The following is a 27,882-nucleotide window of genomic DNA, read 5'->3' on the forward strand; positions in this document are numbered from 1 at the left end:
TCAATAATTTCTTGCTGCAGCTCAGGACGAATCTCTTAAATATTCGCTGAATATGGAGAGAACAGATCAAAATCACTGTCTAGTGCTGTCAGATCTTGAAAGCGCTGATCAACTAAACTATATGAATAACGTTCACAGTCTTTGTGAACGTCTTGCATGGATGATAATTTAGGAAAATGAGCTAGGTTTCCTGTTTCCAGCTGACTCACCCAAAGTGTCAATTTCATGTTAAAAGCTCGTATTCGATCTATGAAATGAGTAATTAGCAGATCTTTACCTTGTAGTGAAATGTTCAAAGCATTCAGATGGCTAGTTAAATCTGCTAAGAACGCGAGATCACATTCAAACGTGCGCGCGCATTTCCCCTCCCTCCCCTCCCTCCCTACTCAGCGACCTTGCACCTGCTTGCGAGCACGTGGCTGAGCAGACGCGAGTACTCGCGCTCAAAACCGGCCAGTTGTTAAGCCCTGGTGTAAACAATATCCAAGTTTCTATAATACTTGTAAATTTAACTTCCCTCATGTAGGAAATAGAGTCAGAATAATGCGAACGGAATTATCGTGAGAACTTTGATAAGACTCCAAATTCATAGCCCAACTTAGATATAATTATCTGAGTGTATGCGGCCCATTATCTATACAATATACGTGGTCTAACAAAAGTATGCCGATAGACTTCGGGATTTACAGGGGTGTCTTCAGGAATATACTGAAGAGTGGATCCCATGTCCGTAAAGTTGTCCAACGCCTCTACATAGAGCAGAAGTTACGCAGAAACCGCCTGCCGCTAGGCCAAGCCGTTAGCAGCAAACGAGAATTGTAGTGCCGACGCCTCTGCCGCCACTGCGCTTAACCGCTCTCTGCCATCATGTTGCGGCAGGCATGAATGCGTTACACATCATCCAACATCCTTAAAACTGTAAGGCTGGTTGGGAAGAGTGCGGCTGATGGTCCGTCAACGTTACACTCAAGTTTGTTATAATACGAAAAGCTCGGAAACTATTAAATATAAAATGCATATTTGATCATCTCATTGAAGTCCAGTGGCCTGGTTACATCTGTATATACACGGACAGAACAAATCTTCCACAAGGGGAGTATACTGGACATGCATTTCTATGTTCTCAGGTCCAAGTTGGTAAGCCCTTCACAATACCTAAAATTGTTTCACGTACTACGATGGAAACAGTAGCAATTTTGGAAATACTCAAATCTGTGTCTTCAAATCCCTTATTAAAGATATTCATCTTCTGCGACTCTCAGTGTACTTAAAAATATTCAACACCAGAGATGGGATAAAATAATCAACCGTTATACAGGGTGAGGCACGTTAAACTGTTTGTCGGAATATTTGGCGAAATACACATCGGATTAAAAAAGTGGTAATAAACGTTGTTCACCTCGAAGAGGGACATCCATTAACATAACCCTCAACCCCTTGCATCACCCCCGGGGGCGGCAGGGGCGGGGGGGGGGTGACTTTGAAGTCTTAACTAAGAAACCCTATTTTTTATTGCAGATTTGGATTCTCTGTGCAAAATATGTAACTTTTGTATGAAATATTTCTTTCGTTTCAGAATATATGGCGCTGCAATCGGCAAACATGGAAACGAGGTGAGAATTGTTGCAATACGGTACTATCTCAAACAAATACACATCCGCCTAAGACAATAGAAGTACTTTTTTGATATTTTTGATAATGTTATTATGTGACACCTCCTACAGCCGAATGAAGCACATACCGTGATCATAGCTCAGTCTGCGGTCAGACTGTGCATGTTACTTCACTGATTCGAACTGTACACATCTCGTCCTTTCTCCAGCCCCACCATTCTATCCGCACCTCTCCCTATATCCTCCACCGCATTGACGCTCCTTGTCCTCGTGCGCAGGGCGGAGTCGTGATTGGCCACCTTAAGCATATCCCCGTCCGGCCACAACCTCTCCTCAATGACCCCACAGAACACCTTTATCCTCAGCGTCTTCTTACCCTCCCTCACCATTACCTGTGCCACCATCTATGTCCACTCCACTGCTCTTCTTCCTTATGACTTCATCTCGCACACTGACCGCACCTTCTCCTCCTATGTGATTGCCGCCGACCTCAACATCCATAGCCGCTCTCCTGCCACCCTTTGGCGGTGGCATCAGTTCCTTTCCACGATCCAAGGTGACCTTGTTCCCCTCCCCCTAGCACACCCAACCTGAAAGTGACACCACACCCGATGATGTCATTGCCTCCGCCAACCTCCTTGGGCATATCGCCATCATATCCTTGACCCCACAGGTAGTGATCAGCTCCCCGTCCTTCTCACAATAACGTCTGCTCACCGACCCCCTCTGGCTCCCCACCCTGCACCCTGTCCCAATGTCGTCCATGACTACCATCATGCCAACTGGGATGCCCACCGGGAATCCATTGCCACCTAGGTCGAAAGCCACCCTCTTACCTATCGCTATCCTGATGACATCATCTACGCCTCATTCTTCCTTCAGAAGGTAATTACTGACACCGCGGAGGCCCATGTTTCTATTAAAACCATCCGCCCCCACCGTCCCACTCTCCCTCCGCCGGCTGTCCTCCTCCTCCCTGAATCCCACCGCCTCTATCGCTCCTTCCTGCACACTCGTGACAGGGATACAATCCAACGCCACCGGCAAATACAGTGACATGTACAGAACCTTATTACAGCAACAAAACGCCGAGACTGGCGCCAGACCTGCACACAACTCAACGCCATCCTCCCTATCATCTCCTCCAAGTACTGGTCCGCCTTCCATCGCCTTACTGGTTCCCATTCCGCTTCCCACTACCCCCTTCTCCATAATGACAGCCCCCTTCCTGACAACCTCAGTAAGGCCAACCACTTCGCTTCCCACCTTTCCGAGGTCTTCTTCATCCCAGATGATCCCCACTTTGATTATTTTCTTTTCCTCACCCTCATGGAACATGCTGATACCTCGGTCACTCCACTTGCTCCTAGTCTCCAGTACTTGGGGCAGTTGCCCCCCTCCGACATCAACACTCCAACCTCAGCACAAGACATTAAACTTATCCTCTGGTCCAAACAGAACACGGCCCCTCTCACGACTGTGTCACCTACTGCCACCTTAGAGAAAGCCCCTATTCCTTCCTGACTATCCTCGCCCATCTCTATAACGTCATCCTCTCTACTGGCTTCTACCCTGACCTGTGGAAGACTTCCCGTGTCCTCTTATTCATCAAACCCAACAAACCCCCTTCTGTCGCCTCTTCCTATCATCCCATCTGCCTCACCTCTGCCCTCAGTAAGGTCTTCGAATCCATCCTCTCCCGCCGCATCCATCAGCATCTTAATCAACACCATCAACACCACCTCCTCCCCCTTACCCACTGTGGCTTCTGACCATCCTTCTCTGCTGAAGACCAACTCCTTAACCTCATTCACCTTCTCTCTCTCCAGCTTAACTCCTGTCGCTCTGCCATTTTTGTTTCCCTCGACTTCAAAAATGCCTATGACCATGTATGGTCTCCTCTTTAAACTCCAAACCTATGCCCTACCTATCAATTTTGTCTGTCTGGTCACTTCCTTCCTCTCACACCGTCCTTCCTATGCCACCCTCCACAACACCAACTACCGTATCTTTTATCCCACTCCCGGTGTCCCCCATGGGTCTGTCCTCTCCCCTCTCCTTCATCTCTTGTATATGGCTCATATGCCCAACCCACCCCCACCTGTCCACCTTCTCCAGTATGCTGATGACACCGCCTTCCTGGCTCTATATCCCACCCTTCAACGGTCCCAATCCACCCTCCAAACCCATCTTAACCAGTTCACCACTTAGTGTAACCAGTGGTTCCTCCATCTCAACCCCTCCAAAACCCAGGCAATCATCCATGATTTCTACCTCACCCTTTATGATCGTCCCATCCAGCTCACCCCCAGCCTGAGATACCTTGGCCTCACCCTTGACCGTCACCTCACCTGGATCCCTCACCTCCAGACCACCCAGCAGAAAGCCCATTCCTGTCTCTGCCTCCTGAAACTCCTGTCTGGCCGGACATGGGGATTGCATCCTTCCACCATCCTCCACACCTACAAATCCCTCATCCGTCCTATCCTCTGTTATGCCAGCGTTGCCTGGATCTCCGCACCCACCTGCTTTTACAAGGCCCTCCAAATCCTCGAACGCCATGCGCTCTGCCTTGCCTTCCATATGCGCCTTCCTTCCCCCACATGGCTCCTGTATGAACTCATCCTCTTCCCCCACCTCCTCCTGTTCCTCCAACATCTCCACATCCTTTACATTGTCCACAGGCTTGATCCTCCCCACCCCTTGGTTTCCTCCTTCCTCTCCACCACCTGTCCGCTGCCGCGCCTCTATCGCTGTATCCCTCCCTCTCTCCACCTCCACACCCTCCATCTCCTTCACCAGGGCAATTTCCAGCGCCTCCCCCTCTTGGGTGATGAACTTCACCGTGACATATACCCTTCCTTCCAACTATAATCTGGCCTTGTTCCCCTCCTCCCCAGGGCCCCATTTTCCTCTCGCGTCCTTCCCCCCCCCTCGAGACCCTGCACCCCATCCTCACCTCTTTCCCTCCCACGTCCCTCCCTACCTGGCCCTCTTTGGTGTGTTCCCCACCCATGTGCCCCCCTCTCTTCCCCTCCCCCCTTCTTCCCTTCTCCCTCATCTCCTTGCGCCTGGCAGATCCTTCGTTTTCATCATTGTCAGTGTGCCACGTCAGTGTTGTGTTTAGTGCTGTTCTCCTGTACTTCTAGAGGTGTGATTTTAATTGTGTGCTGGCCTTGTACTTAGTGTTACTGTCAGTGGTTGTTATGTGCTACGCCATCCATCGATACTTTTACGCTCCGGTCATACTGCGCCTTGTGTTCTTTTAATTATCCCAGTGTGTGGTTTTTTGTGTGCGCTACTTTTTACCGTATTTATCTCCATTTTACAGTCGCCCCTTTTTTGTTTATTGTCTTCCATGATGTTCCCCCTGTTTTATATCTATGTAAACCATGTTTTCTCCTTTATCTTATTTTTAAATGTCTTCTATTGTTTGTTCTGTCTTTCGGCTGAAGAGGTCTTTCGGCTGAAGAGCAGCGCATATGCTACTGCCAGCCCGCCCCGATGGAAAATTGAAATACAATAAATAAAAAAATACACATCTCGTTGCAATTGTTCAATATTAACGATGGCAGAGAGGGTCGAAATCATTACCGCGTACGTTGGGGCTCATAGAAACGTTTACGAAGCTCGTCAAAGGTATGTTACTATGTTCCCTTCTGCAACGACGTTCCGCAGTAGTGTCCATCTGTTTACTGGAAGGAGAAGTGTTAAACGTAGAGAAAGAGTCCGGCCGCGGCGTGTGACAAACGAAATTAACACAGTCAGTGTTTTATCTGCAGTTGCTGCAAATTCTCAGATTAGTTCTCTGCGAATTGCGTGAGGTCCAGGAATTTCGGAAAGAAGTGTTTTACGCATGGTGAATGCACACAAATGGCATCCATTTCATTTATCGCTGCATCAAGAACTGCATGGTGACGATTTTCACAATCGCCTGAATTTCTGCAACTGGACGCAGGAACAACTGGTAGTCAATGATAATTTCATTTCACAGATACTTTTTCCGATGAATCAAATTTTACGAATCGTGGTCAAGTGAATCGACATAATACGTATTATTAGTCAGTGGAGAATACCCACTGGGTAATGCAAGTTGAACATCAACGTCCATGGAGTGTCAACGTTTGGTGCGGTATTTTAGGTACGCAGGTAATTGGCCCATACTTCACAGAAGGTAATCTGACTGGTCAAATGTACACCGACATTGTGGATAATGTCTTTCCCATACTAATGGACGACGTTCCACTTCAAATGAGACTGGATATGTCGTTTCAACACGATAGATGCCCACCGCATTATTCACGACTAGCTCGAGAAGTTTTGAACTGTAACCATCCGGGTCGATAGATTGGACGAGGAAGTCCTCAAACGTGGCCAGTACGTACACCAGATATTTTCCTGTGGGGATGGCTAAAAGAGAGAGTTTGCATGGGTGTACCAACAACCCCCGAAGATACGTGGCAGCGAGTTCGCAGTGAATATGCAAACATCAACGCAGAGACACTAATACATGTCGGAGTGTCATGGTTCAAATGGCTCTGAGCACTATGAGACTTAACAGCTGTGGTCATCAGTCCCCTAGAACTTAGAACTACTTAAACCTAACTAACCTAAGGACATCACACACATCCATGCCCGAGGCAGGATTCGAACCTGCGACCGTAGCAGTCGCGCGGTTCCGGACTGCGCGCCTAGAACCGCGAGACCACCGCGGCCGGCTCGGAGTGTCATTCAGACACATAGTTGCAATGTGCATTAGAAACAATGGAACATTTCGAACATATGCTGCACTGAAACACTTGTGAGGGGCAAGCGGAGTCACAGTAATCAAACACCCCAGGATAGTGAGAGGCAAGGGGACGACCAAAATCAAGCACCCCAAAGGGAACACATTACTACTACGTCCACGTCGTTGTTCCTGGGTAACGCTAAATGTAGTCTAAGAATGCATTGTGGGAGGATAGACGGTGTCCCATGATAGCATTTTCCGAAATATCAAATAATGTACTTTGAGTTTCTTAATCGGATATGTATTTTTCTGAGATATTACCGTATTGCAAGAATTGTCACCGCATACTCATGTGTGCCGATTACAGCGCCATCTACCATGAAATGAAAGAAATATTTCATACAAAAGTTACATATTTTTTCACATCTCTGTGAAAAAATTTGCAATAAAATTGGGGTTCCTATTTAAGGTCTCAAAGTCACCCCCCCCCCCCCCTTACCGCCACTTGGGGTGGTGCAGGGGGTCGAGCATTATGTTAATGGATGTCGCTCTTCAAGGTGAACAACGTTTATTACCACTTTTTTTTAATCCGATGTGTATTTCGCCAAATATTCCGACAAAGAGTTTTTAGTTCCTCACCCTTTATACAGAATTTGGCATTGGAATTGTTCTGCAGTACACGGAAGGGACAGGATGAGGCTGAAAACACATCTTCTGTGGGTGAATTTCCACTTTGGCACCAGTAATAATGACGAATTTGACGTATTAGCGTAGCGAGTTGCATCTGAGGCACTGTCCTCGATTTGAAATTTTGGTATGCAGACTACTTGCGCGAGGTCGATGATGATTGATGTATGGTTTGTGGGTCTCTCAACTGCGCGAACATCAGCGCCCGGGTCCGCAGCTCGTGGTCTAGTAGCTAGCGTTGCTGCCCCTGAATCACGCTGTCCTGGGTTCGATTCCCGGCCGAGTTGGGAAGTCCCAATCTTTACACAGTCCAATCGAGCCGCTGTCGCGTAATGATGATGACGAAATGATGAGGAAAAGCTGTTAGTGAAAGTTACCGGTTTATTAATGGCAATAAGACAGCACGTTGTTTTGAAGTTAGTTGGAGTGTAAATACACTTGAAGTCATACTTAAAATTATATAGAGGAAATTGCCAGAATTAACTGTTTTAAAACCCATGCAAGGTGAGTGAAATTAGTGAAAGAATAATACCAAAATTTGCATCTTCCAATTTGCTCAGAAAAGTGTGTTAGTTTGCTTTATGGTAATGAACGGTTTAAGGGTTCCCAAATTTTGAGTTGTTTAAAATGAATATACCTACTTGAATAATGAATATACTAAGTGCATTATGAAGTAATTCTAGAGTTTTGTGTGCTTTGGGTAGTAACAATTGGAAAGACCGTTTGAGGGCCTCCACCTAAGTCTTTGCCTACGAAAGATGAAGTTACTGTAATTGCTTTTATTCAAAAATAGAAACAAGAGTGCTTCATAGAGAGCGTAAAAATCCTATTGAAAGTGACATGTAATTATCTTTGTACTATATGAAAAGTAACTATTGAAACAGGGCTATGTCCATGTCCAATTTTGGTTTAGTAGTGTCTTTCACAACATTTGATCATGAGATAACTTATATATGATAAAGCATTACTGTTGAGAAGAGATAAAGGATCAGTTGTTTTTGTGAGAGCTTGCACATACTGTTTATAACTGCTGATATTCACTGTATCACTTATCTGATTATAGTAGACTTTCACTGCGCTTCTTTGGGAAAGAAGTAATGGTAGCTTTCCTTTAGCAAAATTTTATACAGATTATTTAAAAGTAATGTTCATATTACGATGCCTAATTAGGCTGGCGACCGTATTTTATTTCATTTAAGTAAACTTGGTTACTTAAGATATTTTCCAAACTTCAATCTTTAGCTTTCTGGTTTCTACTGTTATATTAAATTCAGGTTCGATAATCCAAACCCATTAGGCAACTCACTGTCAATTTACCAGAGGGTAACATTTGCTGCATCGTAATACCACATTTGGTAATATGCATTATGCCGGTATAACAAACAGCGCAGTATAGTGTTATATTTGGCTTTTCCCGTTACAGTAATATCTGTTGGGCAGTTAACATTATATTTGGCTTTTCCCGTGACAGGACTATTTGTTCTGTGAGGATATAGTAAGTGTTATAAGGTCAAATAAAGCAAATTAATAAACAACTCTCGTTTTTTGCCAAAGGGGTAACTTAGTGGCAGACTTGGATGCTGTGTAGTGTCGTTGGGTGATATTTTACGATATGGAGTCCTGTACTCCATACGTTCCTAAAGACGAATTCTGTTACGCCTTGAAGTTTCACAGTATTCTTTTTTACGTCCTGTATATAATTGAGATGGTGTCCAAATGGTGTAACTACAATATTGAGTGATTGATCCGCATGTGTGACATATCCCATGGAGCAAGATTTTCTAGCTCAAAGATTACACTGGGAAGAACTGGATTGAGGAATGTTTGGTAGGAAGGAGGCAGCAGGTTACCTTGTATGGAGAGGCAGCTACAGATGCAGATGGTTGGCTGGTTGAATGGAGAGGTGGGGCAAGAGACCAGACAGTGAGGTCATTGGTCCCATGATCAAAGGTGACAGAAAGTGAGGGAGGAGCAGCACAAGCAGAGCAGTCCAGTCAATGGTAAAACAGGCAAACAAAGGGGGCAGGAGGAACGTCGGAATGGCAGGAAGAGTAAAGAACACGATGGGGGGGAGGTGGTGAGGGGCGACAGCAGGGGGCAAGCTATGGGCACTAGGTAAAACAGGGTGCCAGCACCACCACTGACACATCCCGATCCCTATACCATACCACAATCGCTATACAATGGGAACAACACCAGGTAAAGAAGAAACAAGAAAAGGTGAAACAAGACGGAACAAAAGACCAGAAAAAAGTAGGGAAAATTGGGAGGGGGGGACGCGGCCGGCATGGAGGCAAGGGTAAAGGCCTCCAAACCAACGCCAACGCTGACCAAGGGACTCTAATACCGGAAGGAAATTCAGGTACTTCAACCTGGGAGAACAAACCACTTTAGCAAAGAAACCTGAGGGCGCATATAACGATGGGAGAGTCATCCACTAAGGAGACAAGGCGAGGGCGAGGGTATACTTAGTGTGAAGGGGCAAAAGGAGGGAAAAGTCCAGCAAAATATGGATCACCATAAGGGGGAGGGCGCAAATACAAGTGGGGGCTGGCTGGTTATGGAGTAATAAACCATGGGTCTATCTTGTACGGCCGATATGAAGATGGCAGACGATGGTAAATTCTCAGTGGGAGAGTTGGATGGAAGAATGCCAGGTGGTGGGAGTCCCCTTAATCACACAAAGTATATTAAATAGGGGAGATGGTCCCCCAAGAGTCGGCCAGTGACGGAAAGAAGGGAATTTGACTGCAGCTGCAAATCAACTCCAGAGAGGCCACGGAGAATGGATAGAAGGTGGCTGCGCCCCAGCCAGATGACTGGAAAGCTCGTCACATGTGATACACATGTGGCCAGGAATGCAAAGGAAATCAACCGAATAAGTGGCACCTGGCTCACACTACAGTGACAGAATTTAGAAGGGGAGGCTCAAACTTCAAAGGGGCACCAAAAAGGTGAGGGGAAAAATCAAGAAGAACAAAATCATATGAAATAGCATAAACCAGAATTGCTGGGCCGACGTATGCAAGGACACTGGGAGAGGCGAAAGAGGGGGCAGAGGGAAGGAACGAGCACTGAGAGGCATGGACACGGGGAAGGGAATGAAGCCTGAGAGAATCGTGAGCCCCTGGAGGGAACAGAAGCAGAAGATACATAGGGCGTGCCATGGGGAAGTGTGTTGGGTCCCTTGCTGTTCATATTGTCCTCACAGGCAATATTAACAGCAACCTCAGACTATTTGCATATGATGGAGTTATCTACACTAAAGTACAGTGTGAACGAAGCTGCATAAATATTTACTAATACTTTGATAAGATTTCAAATTGGTGGAAAAATTGGCAAATTGACTTAAATGTTCATAAATATAAGACTGTGCACTTCACAAAACGAAGAAACACAGTATCCTATGACTATAAAATCAGTGAGTTACAGCTGGAATCGGTAAACGCATATATACCTGGGCGTAACACTTATAAGAAAACATCTCCAACATGACCTCATATTTTAAGGAGAAAGGAGCTTATTCTCAAGGTATCAGCCCTGTCACTTGATCCCGAGCGAAAATTTCGGCAATAGTTCTCATATTACGCAGTTATGACCTGAACGTACAGCTTTTGAATGTACGAGCGCACCGTTCGTCGTTTGTCACTAGCTCAGCCGCACTGCAGCCGCATAATACCTGAGTGCGAACTACTGTACATTGGCCTGAGTAAGAGGTTTGTGAAATACAGTTTTGACGTTGCTAATATACTTCATTTATTGATCAAAGTGCGCAATTTCTAACGTGTGGCTGGTTTCAGAGATTTTTATGTTTCGATTCACGAATGCTGCGTAAATTAATGAAACGAAAGAGCGTGCTATTAAAGAAGTAGCGAAGCACTATTTGATTATTAACATCGCTGTTGGGAGTGATTTTTTTTATTTTCAAGCTGACACAAAGTGAAGTACGTTTGCAGCAGACGCTTTGTTCTTCAGCGTGATTGGTATGATTAAATTATACCAAGACAGAATATCGGTAAGGAAATATTGTCAGACTAATATTGAACGTTTATGTACGTAAGGTCACTTACCTATTTTTCGTGTGAGGTTGACGTATTACACACTCATATTACAAACCCAGTTTCCGCGCAGAAAAACGTGTTGTCTCTAAGAAGATTTCAAAACACTTTGGGCAAATGCGTTGACCGTCCCCCTCCTCTTCACCGGCCTTCAACTTCCCGCGAATATTAGGGATCTGGTTGTCACTTCGCTGTACAGTACAACGCTCTCGAGCATTATACGTCTGCAATGGGACGGAGCGAGTGAGAAACAATTTGTGCGGGCGAAGTTTAAAGGCTGTAAATTGAGAAGGTCATAACTGTGCACTATCGGAATTATGGCCTACATTTTCGAGCGGTGTCGACTGCTCGGGATAATATCTTACGAGTGTACTTTTTACTTCTTAAAATATGAGGTCACATTGGCGATGTTACCTCGTTAATAGGGAAATGAAATTGAGCGATTAAATAAGGCTCAGCCGTGGTTAAAGCAGGAAGCGGACTTCGAAATATTGGCAGGTTACTAAAGAAACGCAGTCAGTCTACAAAGGGGATTGCTTACAAAGTCACTCGTGCGACCCATATTAGAATATTGGTCAAGTGTGTGGGACCCGTACCAGGTAGGGTTAGCAGGGAATATTGGACGTATTCAGAGAAGGGTAGCGCGAATGATCATAGGTTTGTTTGGAAGAACTGAAGTGGAAGATTCTTGAAGATAGTTTCCGGCTATCCCGTGGAAGTCTAATAAACCACGCTTCAAGAACCGGCTTTAAATGATGACTCTAGCAATATACTACAACTCTTCTAAATATCGCCCCCATAGGTATCAAAAGGATATGATTAATTACAGCACGCTCAGAGGCATTTAAACAATCATTCTTCCCGTGCTCCATACGTGAATGGAACGGAAGGAAGCCCTAATAACTGATACAGTGCCGTTCAAGATGGTTCGCTGAGTATAGATATAGATGTAGATACTACACGCCTCCCCTTACCAAACTCATGTAGAATTAAAGAAGTGGAGATGCCTAAAACGAACTTCATTCTATTTCTAATCTCTCTTGAAATCGTAGTGACAGCTCAGTGCGGTCACGTAACTACTCTAACCAGAACCAACAGCCTTTTGGGAATTCAGAGAATATCCTGCATGCAGTCGTTGTTCGGAGCGGCAGTGCTTTACACGTACACTAATATTACTATCTACAGAAGCGTACATATAAAGCAGACCATTTAAAATAATAATAATAATAATAATAATAATAATGATGATGATTGATGATGATGTTCACGAGTGAGATTCCAAAACAGGAGTACAGAATGAGGGCATCAACAGCAGAGAATCTTAGTACAAAGACTATATATTTATCATCGTTCTATAACTGCAGTACCAGATCGGATACATTCAGCACTTTGGCTGTACACTCACATTACACCAAATCTTTCTCCATTTAAGCCACGAGACTTTCGAACAAATCGCCCTGCAGTCTGCGCCTTATCCAAAAACACTCTGCATTCAAGAGGAAATTAAAACTTTATCTGTTGTCATAGGCTTAACTTCCTTCTTAGCATATCCAAGTTTGTTTCTTTATCTCTAACAGGGATCGAGTATCTCTGTCACAATGTAAACTATCTATGCTTTTCTCATCCATTTTCGTTTATATTCCTGTTTTCTTCCTTCTTCCTCATCTGCTAATCTTGCCCTATTATTTTTCGCTGTTCCTCCGACCAGTCATGTTATCTACATTGATTCCTTCTGTACTGTAAGGACATGATACTTTTAGATGTCATTACTTAGATTCGGCCAAACCACACTGAGGAATTTGCTTAATATAATTGCAAATAATTTTCAATAAATCCCATATACTCGTTACCAGACATACTATTATTATTTAGTATATGTTTCTCATGTACTATAAAAATTGTAATATATTGCCAGGCGAAATAATTGCACAAATAAATAAACAGTTATATAACTTCGGAAAATGCCAGTCTACTCCTGGTCAACAGGTAGGAGATTATGTGTCTCTGTTGTGTGAATAGGTGACTTACGGGCAAGTATACAAAGGTTAGGAATCAATCCTCAATGTTTCCTAGAATTTTTTCGGTCATTTCACCTCTGGCGTTGATTTATTGGGGTGAAATTTCAAAATTGCACCGTGGTCCGAAGTCAACGTTAACCTGTAACTCCAAGTATTACTGGTTGAGTAAGTCAGTTCAGAAGTCGATGGAAGGCAAGGGCATACTACCCCCCAATACAACGTCACTTACTGAAGCTCTATGGGCTTCAAAGCAGCCCTCCGGTTTAGAACAGCTTTAATTGCACTTCGTTTAATACAACTCGGATTTAGATGCAGTCTTAAAGTGAACAACAAGATTAGTGTGCCATATCTGACCAACAATTAGGTCGTTCGAAACACACACATACACACGTACATATACACATGTACAAGCCTTTTTCTCTCTGTAATTGAGTCGAATGATCGGGAACTATATTTCCTCTCTACAAACTTTTTTTTTCTGTTTTTTTGTAATGTATTGGTCTTTACTCAAACATTGCAGGAAGCATCGAAGTTCCACATAAAAACAGTTGACTGTCAGACTAGAAAACGTGTAAGCAGAGATAAAACGAGGTGTTAAATACAACAATGAATTTCACAATGTACTTCGAAATTAGGCTTCAAACTCTACCCTTTGCACGAAACTGAGAAAAAAAAGTTTAAGGTTAGTTTTTAATTGCGCGCATACAATAAACAAAATCATGGCTGATACGTTAATTTAGGATTTATTTTATGCTAAATTTACAGATTTTTTCGTAAAGACCATGGCTACGTTTCATGCAAATGACTACAAATTTTAAAGAAAATATAAAAAATGTATCGTACGATATCGAAGAAAATTCCTTGTACCTATTTGATAATTTTCATTTCTCTCAGTTACCATTTGCTTCAATAATTTTTAAACTGACTTTTGTGTGTCAGGCAATAGGGTTATTTTTAGTTTATCTCTACTGACTCCTTTCGCAAACGCTTCGGTAATCTCGTTTTGAAATACTGTTGCTTCGTGTTTCTAATTTGCTTTGAAATGTATTAATCTCATTTAAGTACTAGAAATGATTTACGAAGTAGCATGAGAGCGTTTGAATTTTTTTTCCAGGTCGCCTTCCATTATATTGCTGCCATGAGAGTCTGAAGAATTTTACACTTCCCATTTCCGTTAGTGGCGCGTTAACTCGCGCGCGCGCGCTTGTGTGTGTGTATGTGTGTCTGTGTGTATGTGTGTGTGTGTGTACGTGCTATATAATTACGTTAAACCAAATTTGAGAGCATAGCACAAGTCGGAGTAAACAAATTGTTTTGTAACATTTCAAGCAAAAGGAAATATTAGGAGGCAAAGGAAATAAGAAGGAGAGCACATCTAAGATTCCTCCTGAAAAAAATATCAATGTGTCTATATTACGTCTAAACTCGAGTCACATAATAATACGTCTGAATTTTGCTGGCGGATGTCGTTATCCGACAGATTGTTTCATGACATAAGTCCGAATTTTTTTCTTGTGTTTCTGCAGTCATATTATGTTCTTAATGACGAACTGGTTCATTTCCATAAAACCAAGAAAATAGTCTTATATTTATGAACCATGATGATGAACATAAATAAGTGAAATATTAACATATGAGTCTCGTGAAACGGTGCCTAACACTATCCAGAACATTGCTATTGTGTACTAAAAGCGAGTGTGACACCAATATGGATCTTAAAATGTGTATTGCAAACAGACGACCTTTAACGGTGAAACTGGTTCTGTCTCACAGTTATGAGTAAGAAAATATATTTTGCAAAAAGCGTTCAGTTTTGTCTGTATAAAAAAATTTAACTATTCTATTTGAGAAAATGGACATAAAATACGACAGAATTATAAAGGAGTAATAGATTTCAGTAACTGACTTGTTCTTTTGGGAACCTGCGAGGTGGTGGTCCAGATATGCAATATGTTTAATGTAAGACATGTTTATATATATCATCAGCTGCTGTATAAAGTTTATAGAAAAGTTTCCGACTACGTTGATCATTTTCTGGCACTAGACAAAAATGAAAACGAGATGTTAAAACGACTTTTTGTTCAGAATCAAATGATAATCCATATAGACCGAAACTCTACATTTCGATAATGTTTATGTAGCAGACGATAGAGCATATAAACATATGTTTCATTAATAATATTTCACTTTATCATTTCTGATGGGCATACATACAGGAACGAGGACACATTTATTTTTGAAACAATGAATATAAAGGCGAAATTTAAAAAGAAATCTTACGAAACTACAGCCAGTCTTTATCTAGTTACTATAAAAATTACCAAAAACGTAATAATGTACGATACGTAACCTATCTTTATTAAACATCATTAAACTCATCTACATCATGGGTTAAGCCTATTGAATTGTTTTGTGTCATAACTGGTTCATCCGATCTCGGGAAAGGCTGGTATATGTTTGTTTCTTTAGGGGTACACTCAATAGCATTTACAGAAAGTCTATTATTCGCTTCAGGGTGAACACATCTCCAGTTTAATATATATTCTTTTGCAACATCTGAAAGCAGTTCTAGTATTACTCCTTGTCTGACATCTACATCCCTCTTCTAGTTGAGAAGTTAAACTGAAGCAAATAATGAAGAAAGCTCTTTTCAGCTGAACTAACTTGTTTAAGTTGACCAGTAACTAAATCTCCACTAAGGCATGCATAAAGCAGTGATACAGCGTGATAACTTTGTGAAACTTAAATAACATTACCTTCAGACAACAGTAAACGTATTACATCGTTGACATGTCAACGTTTAATGAGTTTATTTTCCGTATCATTTTCTAAAATACCAGCCGAGTTACTTGCCCTAACCTTTTTATATGCAAAGACGTGATACAATAGAGATTTTCTGTTATAGTAGATGCAAGATGACGTTTCATGAAGTTAAATGCTTAGCTGCACCCATGGATGAAAACTAGGTATGTAAAAACAGTACGCCAAGTGTGAGTTCGTCTTTCTCTATCACCTGGACGTACAATAATTTACAGGGGCATGAGACACAGAGTAGAACGGACCTACGCTCACACTCTATAGCGAAAAGTAATAAGATTTTGATGCACAACTCCGGAACATTGTGAAACTGGCAGTTTTCGTTTCTACTGAACGAGTAAATTGCTCGAACAACATCGTGTAACGTATGCAGTGAGTAGACTGTAGTTATTTCTGAGCAACATCAGATACTTTATTTAAAAGCGCAAATACCACCTTTGAATTCATATTTGCGGTGATGAAGTTGTATTTATATCTTTAAGCATAACTCTCTGCTAGTGCAATAACGTGTCTATGTTGTCGTTTGGCAAAAACTTCACATACAGATGCATTGACACAACTACCGGTTTCTTGTCCAGCCACTGTTGGGGGAGAAGGGACTTAAAATATACAATGTTGCGCGTCGACTGAACAAGTGTTGATATAAAATGTCTCATCAAAAACAATGTAGTCATTGTTGTTCATGTCATCGACGGCATTATACAGGAACTGCGGATAACGTGGACATATATGTCTCGAAAAGGTTCGAATAGTGAGACATGAGTCCGAGCTCATCGGCGATATAAAATCCCAGAAACAAAAGCGTCTTGAATGTCCTACCATACAATTCCGATGAATCATTTAGGTAACAGGTTGACAGTATATACTGCTGCACGTGTAAATCACAACTTCCATGTAAAACGGTTGCGGCGACATACGATCTTCATCTATTCAAGCGATTCGGAAATCTAACATTGTAATTCAGTATTGATACTTTCAAGCATTACTGCTCGTAAATAACTCGGTCAAAAGGCACTACAGAATTCATTGAAAATTATGCCAGATATTGATTTGGGCTTAGATAACAGCTATTGGTTTTATGAATAATGCTTTCCTGATCGATTAATATTTTGGCTGGTGAATTTGTACGTTTGTCGCTGGTAATATACATGTAGCATTTCCGAATAATATATAAACTTGTTTCATAATTACAGAGCTGATGATATCAGTATCCGAAACGTCGTAATGAATGGACACTACTGATAAAAACTCATAATGATCGAGGAATCATTGAAGGAGGTTGCTCAAATGGATAATAGTTCATTAACTTTCACACAGAAAAGTGTGCAGAACGCCGCAGATTCTATTTCAATAGGTATCCAAAAGAAATTAGAAATTTACCCGATAAAATTCAGTTTTTTAAAATTAAAGTTAGAAGAATTCTTTGTGGCACACTCCTTTTATTCCGTACAAGAGTTCTTCGCAATAGGTTAGAGAATATCCGTCGAACGTATTATTTTTGTGTGTATATTATGGCGTAAAACTGTGGTTTGTTGTGCTTTTTGTTTTAATTATCAGCATTCTGAGAAATATATATAGCCCTGTATGACGAAGTAACTTTTGCTCAGGTGGTTCTATAGAGCCTGAGAGAACATATAGGTAGGAAATATAAATCATCAAAGAACTCCAGTGGTGCCAGCCATCACATTTTGGATCTAGACTCATAAAAACATTGAATAAATCATGGAAAAAAGGGGAGGAAGGGTAAAGTTCAACGTCCCATTGACAACGATGACATTAGAAATTAAATGTGAGTACGGCATATTTAGCTGGAAACCCCTTCGGGGGAGTTCAGGTGTCTGGTGCAAATGTTTTTACCTGTCACCACTTCGACGACTTGCGCATTGATCTTGTAGAAATTATGATGGGGCCAACACACACGCCCAGTCCCCAGCGAGAAAAATCCCCTACACACCTGGGAATCGAAACCGGGGCCCCATGATCGCGAGTCAGCAACACTAACCAGAAAACCACGAGGTGCTGACGAGGTACCTAGAGATGGGGCACAAGCTCAGATTTGGTAAGAACGTGGAAGAACATCGGTAGTGCCAGCAACTATTTTAATCGATTTAGGGAAATCACGGAAAACGTAATTCAAATGGTTCAAATGGCTCTGAGCGCTATGGGACTTAACATCTGAGGTCATCAGTCCCCTAGAACTTAGAACTATTTAAATCTAACTAACCTAAGGACATCACACACATCCATGCCAGAGGCAGGACTCGAATCTGCGATCGTAGCAGTCGCGCGATTCCTGACTGAGCGCCTAGAAACGCTCGGCCACCGCGGCCGGCGGAAAACCTAATTCTTGAACGCACTATTTACATGATTGGGTACACTGTCGTGCCACTCTATGTAGATCCAGTACAGCTTTCGAAAGGGAGTAATATATATTTTTCGATATTGCAATGCAAACAGTGAAGCACAATGCAGCGAAATCATGTAACACATGGGCCTGCGTTAATCTACCGGTCTGCATAAGAACAGATTTTTTTACTATTTTTATTGGAGTCAGGCCTCACTGCATATTAAAATTAGCACCCGCTGTTTTCTCTTGACTCGCGAGTATTGTCCAGCATAAAGTGAATACATTTCGCTGTTCATAAAATTTTGCATCTGTGTGTAAGCGGTAGAATGATTAGCGAAGCACTCCAAAGATACGCCATAAGATTACACAGATGCAAATGATCAGCATACATCCAAAAATTCTTCTCGATCAAAACCTGGCTATGCAAGAAAAGTTATAAGAAAATTCGGTTCGTTAGAATAGCCTTCAGGGTCAAATGCAGCTGCACAACACGGCTCAGTACAGACGGGCACAGTAATAACATGGGACTTCACTGCTTGCCAGCAGACGCTAGTTTTGCGGTGGTGGTGGTTAGTGTTTAACGTCCCGTCGACAACGAGGTCATTAGAGACGGAGCGCAAGCTCGGGTTAGGGAAGGATTGGGAAGGAAATCGGCCGTGCCCTTTCAAAGGAACCATCCCGGCATTTGCCTGAAACGATTTAGGGAAATCACGGAAAACCTAAATCAGGATGGCCGGAGACGGGATTGAACCGTCGTCCTCCCGAATGCGAGTCCAGTGTGCTAACCACTGCGCCACCTCGCTCGGTGCTAGTTTTGCGCAGCAAGGGAAGCCGGCGATCACGTTCGATCCACCCGTCAGTGGAAATTAATTTTAAGAATAATAAGAATTTCCGATATGTGAACTACCTTAGTAGTCGAGGTCGCGATCGCATGCCAAAATGATAGCGTTCGAGTCGATGATAGCTGGTCCGAACCTTGGTGGTGGGAAAAATTTTCACCACCGGTACTTGTCCTGCAGGGGGCGGAGAGATGGTGGGTTAAAATTCCTGAACGCCAGACATTGCTTCCAAATCCTCTTTGATCATACTAACAACGAAACGGATATTGATAGGGAGAGAAGGCCGGATTACTGAATTCTATCTTCCAATTTTTCACTGAAGAACATCGTTCGACAGTGCTTCCTCTCAAAAGTCACACAAATACTAATATTCTGGTGCTAAGTCATCGACGAAATAAAATTCAACAATAGTCGCTCAATAGAGGATATGCTACTGAACATGATGGGTCAGCCGGCCGTGGTGGCCAAGCGGTTAAAGGCGCTACAGTCTGGAACCGCGCGGCCGCTACGGTCGCAGGTTCGAATCCTGCCTCGGGCATGGATGTGTGTGATGTCCTTAGGATAGTTAGGTTTAAGTAGTTCTAAGTTCTAGGGGACTGATGACCTTAGAAGTTAAGTCCCATAGTGCTCAGAGCCATTTGAACCATTTGAACCATGATGGGTCAAATGTACGATTTTCTCTGCCTTCCCTCCTAACCACCGATTTTAACTGGAGCAGCGAAACGATCTGAGAAAAGTGCAGTTCATCTACATCTTGAAGAAGGGTCGTCGATAGAGCTGTAAAACTACCGTAGGCTATTCTAAAGAATCGTAACTCAGCGTGTCCTACGGTAGTTTTCCTAGCAGCCTTGGTCAGTTACGGCTGCAGTCTCGTAACTGTACATTAGTCGTATTGCATACTTATCAGGCTTACCTCATTTCGATTGCTTTGTTTGCAAATGCGATCAGTGTCTTACTGAAACAAGAAAGTGTAGAACCACCTAGCAACTGAGTGGGTATATATAAAGGACCGAGTAACCTACGGAACATTTTTGTTCTACATATTTATCCTCCTGTCTGTTACTTAAAAATACACGGTATATATAGCAAAATTGAAACTGCCAATATTTAATTCAGGTTCTATTTGGAAATAGTTGATTTGTAACGCGAAACAGAGGGATGTTGTAGCAAAAACAAAAAAAAGCAATACAGATTTATCATATAGTCCTAGAAAATGCAATTTCATCAAAAAAATGAAAAACAAAACAAAAAAATAACAAAATTTGGTTCATTACTTCAACGAGCTTACATAAAACATGTTTCTGTTATTCATAAATAACTTTTAAACTTATCATTAATAACAGGTAACTATTGCCTTTGAGACTGAGAAGAACGTTCTGTTGAGTATAAAATAACAATAATTATATAGAATTTTTTTATGTTTGTGCATGTAAGCTGTACTTGCATCAAAAGGTTTCGTAAAAGAGCAAAGGTTACGCAATCAAGTAATTTTTGAATGATCTGTGGTTCCAATTAAGCGCAAAACAAACAAATAAACAAACAAAAAACAACGAGAAACCACTGGCTCCCACTGTCTCTTTCACACATTGACTAGTTCTTTCTCTACCGATGTTACCAATACTGCCGGTAATCCTACCATTTACTAAGTGATTTACGTACTGTACCAAAATTACCAAACTATAGCGTTGGTAGAGCGCAGCTCTAATCGTCGAACACACACACATAGCTACAGATCTGTAGCGCAGAAGTTAATCTGTTGTCTCATAATGGAACACGTACTTTTCTTGTGTTATAAGACTCTTCCGCAAGCCGCAAATCTCTTCTGCAGGCATTAGTGCATTCTGCACACTACTTTCGAGTGAAAGTCAGCGGATCTGCTCCTTCTTGAGATTCATTAGGAGAACGAAAGCGACACCGACGTTTCTCGGCTTTTTGTAAACGCTCAATACGGTCCTCGGTATCGTCTAGTAAACAATATAGGAGGATACGGAATAATGGACTAGCCTTATGACTGAACTTGAGATTTGCTATCAAATACAATTCGGTATATCGCTCAATCGAAAGAAATCGCTAGATCTGAAGGTGGCTTGGGGCGTACCCCAAGTCAGTGGTACAGGGCCGTTACTGTCACAACATACGCTAATTCTCCAAAACATTATGGCCACTGTCAACCACGATACTGGATGCTGCCAGCTGGCGTTGCGGTCACGTGACGCAGAAAGGAAAATATGTTGCGTGACACAATTAAATTATCTCTTTTCCCAAACGACGTAATTGTCTCGCATTGCGACGTAGAAGCACACCATTTCTGCCCGCTGCCACCTCGGTCGTGTCACACCCCTCTTACCCATATTTCACTCCTTCATTAGCCATCTCCACGATGGAGGTCAGAACCGCAACGCCCAGCGTTCATATCAAGTTCTTTTCGTCTGGCAGGTCAATGAAAATATTGCAGACACATTTTACTGTCTAAACTGACAGTTCGTAGTGTAATGAGCAGCTGGACGATGTTTTTGACAACATTTGACACTGCCAGCAACCTTCCGACCATTAACCTCTTCTCTAAGTTCATGGTAGGACGGCATACCTACTGAACATGATCTGACCACTTTGGAGTGCAGTGCGACGGCGGTTTCAGCTCTGGTGTACAGGGTGGAGCCACTATGGACCATTCAAAACCATTTGATGAAATATGAACATGATTCAAATCAGCAATGGCTGCTTATGCTTTTTCAGCCTCTCTGTTTCGCTCTCTCCATCGCGTGATCATGGAGGATTGCGACAATGGTTGGTTGGTTGATGGGGAGGGGGACTAGGGAGAGGAACCAACTATTGAGGTCATTGGTCACATGATCCTAGCTGACAGAAATTAATAGAGGAACAGCATCAACAGTACATTCTAGTCGATTAGAAGGGATAACGGACAGACAAAGAGGGAGAAGGAATATTGGGGTGGCAGAAAGAATAAAGAACAGGAGTGGGGAGGTGGGAGAGGCGAGAGCAGGGGGCACCCAAGGGTGCTATGCCCGATGGGGCACCAGCACTGCTGCCAACCCATCCTCATCTGCACACCATACCATGATCATGATACAACCTGGACAATACCAGGAAAACAAGTCACAACAAAAGGGGAAACAAAATTGCACAAGGGACCATACAAAACGTAGGAGAAAATGGGAGAGAAACTTGGTGGGCGTGGAGGCAAGGCTGAAGACCTCCCAAACCAATGCCAATGCTAACTGAGGGACTCCAATTCTGTAAGAAGATTCAAGTACTTAAATCTGATTGAGGGGGGGGGGCAACCTCTTTTACAAAGAAAACAGAGGATGGACATAACCATGTGAGAGTCATCCACTAACATATTGACCAGGAGAGTGGGAGAGCGTATTTAGCGTAAATGATCAAAAGGCAGGGGCAGTTCATCAAAAAATGGATCAGCATGAGAGGGGTCGATATGAAGACAGCAGTGCCCCCCCCCCCCCCCCCCAAGAGTCAGCCCACGACTGAGAGTAAAGGAATTTTATGTGGAGCTGCAAATCTGCCCCCAGAGGGTTCATGGAGAATGGGGGGTAGGTAGCTGTTCCTGTGCCCCTCTCCCCTCCTCCCCATCCAGCATACGATGATAGGCAAGCTCATTACCCTGGATACCCATGTGGCTGGGAACCAAAACGAAATCAACCCAACAAGTAGCGCAATCAAAATCGGTGAGAAGGTCGTGGAAGACAGTGATCAAGGGGTGCCAGAGTAAACACTGGGCAGTAGCCTGAACGTCACCCATTGTGCATGTATATCACACAACTCAAGTGAAGGAGGATGACTTAATAAAGCAGAGGACCCAGTAAATGGCCATCGTTTCCACAACAAACACCCCACACGAGGTAGACAAGAGTGTTCTGTGCCAACAGTAGACATGGAGGCGTATCCCACATGATTGTACCAGCAGCATGAAAAACAACAGCATGCTAAAACTCTCGTAGAAGCTCATGTACAAACTATGGAAACCATTAGAGCAATGGAGGTTTTTGGACCTCACAAGAGACACACCTGCATGTAGGGACAAGGAACTAAGTAGAGGCGGCAGCTTGGGAGACAACATGGGGAACATGACAAAGAGGAAAGGCAGAAAAAGCAGTGGAGAGAAGCAATGCGGAGCCCAACCGGTATACTCACTGGAGGATGGGCAGCATGTAACTGATATCCCAAAGTCACGAAAAAAATGGAATAGGGGAGTGAGCGGAGAAAGGGCAGATAGCGGGACCACTGAACCGAAGGGGGGATGCCAGTGTCAACCAGGAGGCTATCAACATGGCTAGCGCAAAAGGCCCTGGTAGCCAAATGGATGTCACGATCGTGGACCTGGTTCAAGAGGAGCAGCGTATAAGGGGCATCTTAGCCATAAACTTGACAACCATAGCCCAGATAGGACAGAAAAAAGGTAATAGAAGTGAAGAAGAGTCGAGCGATCCACACATCAAGAATTGTGAGCAAGGAAGCGAACGACATTAAGTTTACACAAACTGCCGATCTTCAGAAGGCAGATACGGGAACACCAAGTAAGCCTGTTGTCAAAACGAAGACCCTACAACCGGAACTGGGGATTTATGGTCAAACCTTGTGAATCGAGGTAGAGCTCCAAATTGGTATGGATCATAGTACATCTACATGCATGCTCTGTAAATCACACTTATATGCCTGGAGGAGGATTCATCGAACCACCTTCACAATAATTGTCTATTCTTGCAATCTCGTACAGAGCGCGAAGAAAACGAACACCTATATCTTTTTGTGAGAGCTCTGATTTCCCTTATTTTATTATAATGATCGTTTCTCGCTATGTAGGTCGGCATCAAAAAAATATTTGCGTATTCGGAGGAGAAAGATGCTGATTAAAATTTCATGAGAAGGTTCCGCCGCAACGAAAAACGCCTTTATTTTAATGATCTCTACCCCAAATCCTTTACCATGGCTGTGATATTCTCTCTCCTGTTTATCGATAATGCAAAACGTGCTGCTCTTCTCTGAATTTTCTCGATGTACTCCGTCAATCCTATCTGGTAAGGATCATACACCTCGCAGCAGTACTCCAAAAGAGGACGGACAAGCGTAGTTTATGCAGTCTCTTTAGTAAATCTGTTGCATCTTCCAAGTTTTCTGCCAATTAAACGCCCTCTTTGGTTAACCTTCCCCACAATAATATCTATGAGTTGTTTCCAGTTTAAGTTGTTCATGACTGTAATTCCTAGTTATTTAGTTGGTTTTACGGCCTTTAGATTTGGCTGATTTATCGTGTAACCGAAATTTAATTCCTTCTAGCACTCATGTGGATGACGTCACACTTTTCATTATTTAGGGTCAATTACCAATTTTCGCAACATACAGATATCTTTTCTAAATCGTTTTGTAGTTTATTTTGATCTCCTGATAATTTTACTAGACTATAAACGACAGCATCATCAGCAAACAATCTAAGATGCCCGCTCAGATTGTCTCCTAAATATTATGTAAGGAACAGCAGAGGGTCTATAACACTACCTTGGAGAACGCCAGAAATCACTTCTATTTTACTCAATGACTTTCCGCCAATTACTACGGATTGTGTCCTCTCTGACAGGAAATCACGAATCCAGTCACATGACTAAGACGATATTTAAAAAAAAAATTGGTTCAAATGGCTCTGAGCACTATGGGACCTAACATCTATGGTCATCAGTCCCCTAGAACTTAGAATTACTTAAACCTAACTAACCTAAGGACATCACACAACACCCAGTCATCACGAGGCAGAGAAAAATCCCTGACCCCGCCGGGAATCGAACCCGGGAACTCGGGCGCAGGAAGCGAGAACGCTACACGATATTTCATAAACACTGAATTTGATTACAAGCCGCTTGCGAGCTACAGTATCAAAAGCCTTGTGTAAATCTAGAAAAACACTTGGCAATAGCACCCAACACTTCCTGTGAGTAAAGAGATAGTTATCGTTAACAAGAATGATGTTTTCTATATCGGTGTTAGCCGTGTGTGAATAGACCGTTCTCTTCGATGTAATTCATAATGTTCGAACACAATATATGTTCTAAAACCCTGCTGCATATCGACGTTAATGATATGGGCCTACAGTTTAGTGGATTCCTCCTACCACTTTTCTTGAATATTGGTGTGACCTTTGTAACTTTCCATCTTTGCGTACGGATCTTTCGTCGAGCGGACGCTCGTATCTGATTGTTAAGTATGGAGCTATTGTATCCGCATTCTCTGACAGGAACGTAATTAGTATACAGTCTGGACCGGAAGACTTGCTTTTATTAAGTGATTTACGTTGCTTCACTACTCCGAGGAGATCTACTCCTAAGTTATTCACATTAGCAGCTGTTCTTAATTCGGATTCTGCAATATTTACTTCATCTTCGTTGGTGAAGGAATTTCGGAAGGCTGTGTTTAGTAAGTCTGTTTTAGTAGCACTGTCATACATAGTATTTCCATTCCTATCGCGCAAAAGAGGTATTGATTGCGTCTTGGCGCTAGCATACTTTACATACGACTATAATCTCTTTGGATTTTTTGCCAGTTTAGAAGCAAAGTTTCGTTGTGGAACCTACACTACTGGCCATTAAAATTGCTACACCAAGAAGAAATGCAGATGATAAACGGGTATTCATTGGACAAATATATTATACTAGAAATGACATGTGATTACATTTTCACGCAATTTGGGTGCATAGATCCTGAGATATCAGTACCCAGAACAACCTCCTCTGGCCGTAATAACGGCCTTGATACGCCTGGGCGTTGAGTCAAACAGAGCTTGGATGGCGTGTACAGGTACAGCTGCCCATGCAGCTTCAACACGATACCACAGTTCATCAAGAGTAGTGGCTGGGGTACTGTGACGAGCCAGCTGCTCGGCCACCATTGACCAGGCGTTTTCAATTGGTTAGAGATCTGGAGAATGTGCTGGCCAGGGCAGCAGTCGAACATTTTCTGTATCCAGAAAGGCCCGTGCAGGACCTGCAACATGTGGTCGCGCATTATCCTGCTGAAATGTAGGGTTTCGCAGGGATCGAATGAAGAGTAGAGCCACGGGTCGTAACACATCTGAAATGTAACGCCCACTGTTCAAAGTGCCGTCAATGCGAACAAGAGGTGACCGAGACGTGTAACTAATGGCATCCCATATCATCACGCCGGGTGATACGCCAGTATGGCGATCACGAATACACGCTTCCAATGTGCGTTCAGCGCGATGTCGCCAAACACGGATGCGACCATCATGATGCTGTAAACAGAACCTGGATTCATCCAAAAAATGACGTTTTGCCATTCGTGCACCCAGGTTCGTCGTTGAGTACACCATCGCAGGCGCTCCTGTCTGTGATGCAGCGTCAAGGGTTACCGCAGCCATGGTCTCCGAGCTGATAGTTCATGCTGCTGCAAACGTCGTCGAACTGTTAGTGCATATGGTTGTTTTCTTGCTAACGTCCCCATCTGTTGACTCAGGGATCGAGACGTGGCTGCACGATCCGTTACGGCCATGCGGATAAGATGGCCAGTCACCTCGACTGCTAGTGATACGAGGCCGTTGGGATCCAGCACGGCGTTCCGTATTACCCTCCTGAACCCACCGATTCCATATTCTGCTAACAGTCATTGGATCTCGACCAACGCGAGCAGCAATGCCGCGATACGATAAATCGCAATCGCGATAGGCTACAATCCGACCTTTATCAAAGTCGGAAACGTGATGGTAGGCATTTCTCCTCCTTACACGAGGCATCACAACATCGTTTCACCAGGCAACGCCGGTCAACTGGTGTTTGTGTATGAGAAATCGGTTGGAAGCTTTCCTCATGTCAGCACGTTGTAGGTGTCGCCACCGGTGCCAACCTTGTGTGAATGCTCTGAAAAGCTAATCATTTGCATATCACAGCATCTTCTTCCTGTCGGTTAAATTTCAGGTCTGTTGCACGTCATCTTCGTGGTGTAGAAATTTTAATGGCCAGTAGTCTATTATAAGAATCTTGCATTTAATTCCGCGCTAAATTTCGAGCTTCTGTAACAGATCGCCAGTGTTGGAGATTTTGCGTTCGTTTAAATCTGGCATGTTTGTTTCGTTGTTTCTGCCAGAGTGTTCTGACCCGTTTTGTGTACCAAGGGGGATCAGCCCCGTCGTTTGTTAATTTATTTGGTATAGATCTCTCAATTGCCGTGGATACTATTTCTTTGAATTCAAACCACATATGGTCTATGCCGTAATTTGAAAGGAGTTGAGATTGTCTCTCAGAAAGACATCAAATGAATTTTATCTGCCTTTTTGAGTAGGAATATTTTTCGTTTATTTCTGGTGGATATGGGTCTTATAATATTCAGTCTCGCTACGACAATCCTGTGTTCACTAATCCCTGTATGCGTTTGGATGCTCGTTATTAGCTCAGGATTATTTGTTGTTAATAGGTCGAGTGTGTTTTCACAACAGCTTACTATTCGAGTGGGCTGATAAACTAACTGCTTGAAATAATTTTCAGAGAATGCATTTAGTACAATTTCGAATCATGTTTTGTACGTACCTCCGGATTTAAATATACATTTTCACCAACATTTCGAAGGTAAATTACAGTTACCAGCAAATATAATTGCATGACTTACATACGTGTTTGAAATTAGACTCAAGTTTTCTTTGAAACTTTTGGCAACTGTATTATCTGAATTTGGAGGTCGATAAAAGAATCCAATCGTTATTTTATTCCGGTTGCGAAGAATGACCTGTACCCATATCA

At 43.0% G+C, this 27,882-nt stretch overlaps 1 protein-coding gene across 1 annotated transcript in view; it reads right to left on the minus strand.

Annotated features, from left to right (window-relative positions):
* LOC124555593 overlaps positions 1-27,882 on the minus strand; it is a 226,721-nt gene that overhangs the window by 32,687 nt on the left and 166,152 nt on the right. The window lies entirely within an intron of this gene.

The sequence above is a fragment of the Schistocerca americana genome, chromosome X (assembly GCF_021461395.2).
Source record: "Schistocerca americana isolate TAMUIC-IGC-003095 chromosome X, iqSchAmer2.1, whole genome shotgun sequence".
NCBI lineage: Eukaryota > Metazoa > Arthropoda > Insecta > Orthoptera > Acrididae > Schistocerca > Schistocerca americana.